Source organism: Poecilia formosa, unplaced genomic scaffold, assembly GCF_000485575.1.
Source record: "Poecilia formosa unplaced genomic scaffold, Poecilia_formosa-5.1.2 Scaffold1129, whole genome shotgun sequence".
Lineage (NCBI taxonomy): Eukaryota > Metazoa > Chordata > Actinopteri > Cyprinodontiformes > Poeciliidae > Poecilia > Poecilia formosa.
This window is the reverse complement of record NW_006801068.1, coordinates 26,708-27,968: the sequence shown is the minus strand read 5'-3', so window position 1 is coordinate 27,968 and position 1,261 is coordinate 26,708. Positions and strand designations below refer to the sequence as shown.

The 1,261-nt window shown below is 39.3% G+C and overlaps 1 long non-coding RNA gene across 1 annotated transcript; it reads right to left on the bottom strand.

Annotated features, from left to right (window-relative positions):
- Positions 1–173: 173 nt before the first annotated feature.
- On the bottom strand, positions 174–1,255 carry LOC107835165 (uncharacterized). The gene is made up of 2 exons (XR_001660993.1): positions 1,061–1,255; positions 174–1,019 (listed from the first exon to the last, which is right to left on the bottom strand). It is a non-coding gene; the product is annotated as an uncharacterized LOC107835165 (long non-coding RNA).
- Positions 1,256–1,261: the final 6 nt, after the last annotated feature.

Below are 1,261 nucleotides of genomic sequence, written 5' to 3'. Positions count from 1 at the left end.
TAACATTCTTGACAGGTTCCGTTAGCTGCAGCGTAGCCAAACGCAAGAGATCTGGGAGAAGTGGGATGAGCAGCACCACAAGAGTTTGTGATTGACACTCTAAGACCTGCCTCCTGGTTCTGACTGTTTGAATCCAGTTAGCACTGGCTAACAGAAGAGCTACATGTTTTTTCCACACATTATCTCTCATGCAATATCAGGACACAGTGACAGCTTCAACAAATATGTAAAAAAAAAAAACTGTATCATAAGTTACATAGTGCTGCGTTAGACATTATTAGAAAGATACAACAAAACATTATGTCTATATTATTGTAGAAAAGACCACACATTTCTTAATTTAAACTAAAGGTTTAACAGGTTGAGTGAAACAAAAACAAATGTACACACCTATTGTAAAGATGCATAGTTGCTTGCCAGGAAAAGTTCAGGAGTGTCTGGAGGCAGCTGTTGAAGAGAGAAAACAAAATAACTATACAAGGAGAAAAAAAATATAAACACCAAAACATGCAAGTCTTCCAATGATTAAATCAATCATTTGTTTTTTTAACAAATAAATGAAATCATTTGTTCTGACAACAAATTTAGAACAGTACTAGTTATATAGTTTTTAAGCTAAGCTACAATAACCGATAATGAGTTTGCAAGCAAGCATTTTTTTTTTTTTTTGCAAAAGTCACTTATTTACTCTCAGTGATGTTTATTCCTATTTCAGAAACAGGAAAATTAACTATCTGTATGTACGATCCACTGACTTACAATTTATATGAGGCAAGAAGCTTCTGACCCACTGTAACAGTTAATCAACCTAACCTAATCTCAACATGCCTGATTAGATCACCGAACATGCAACAAATTTAACGCTAACTGAAACACGAGCCGTACCCACCCCAGTCTTAAGGTCGTCCCCTCGAACGGTTTCCCTCCGCCCCCATTACGTTCGTTCGTCCGTCCCCTGGTCTAACGGCTGCTCCCGCTACCCCCGGTCCCAGTTTACGTTCGTTCATCGTTCGACCACACTCCCCCCCGCACCCCACTACTCTCCACCACCTCTAACTACCCCCTACTCCAGGCGACATTTCCCATATTCTAAAACCCCAAACTTGACATGGAAAGTATATTTACCGAAGTTAAATGGCCACCTGCTTTTATGTTAACAACCGGGACATCAAATCATGTTTAGCAAATAAAACAACTGCAGCTTGACATTTTTTAAAAAGCAGGATTGAGACACAAGTAGCATGACGCCATGAACGGTTAG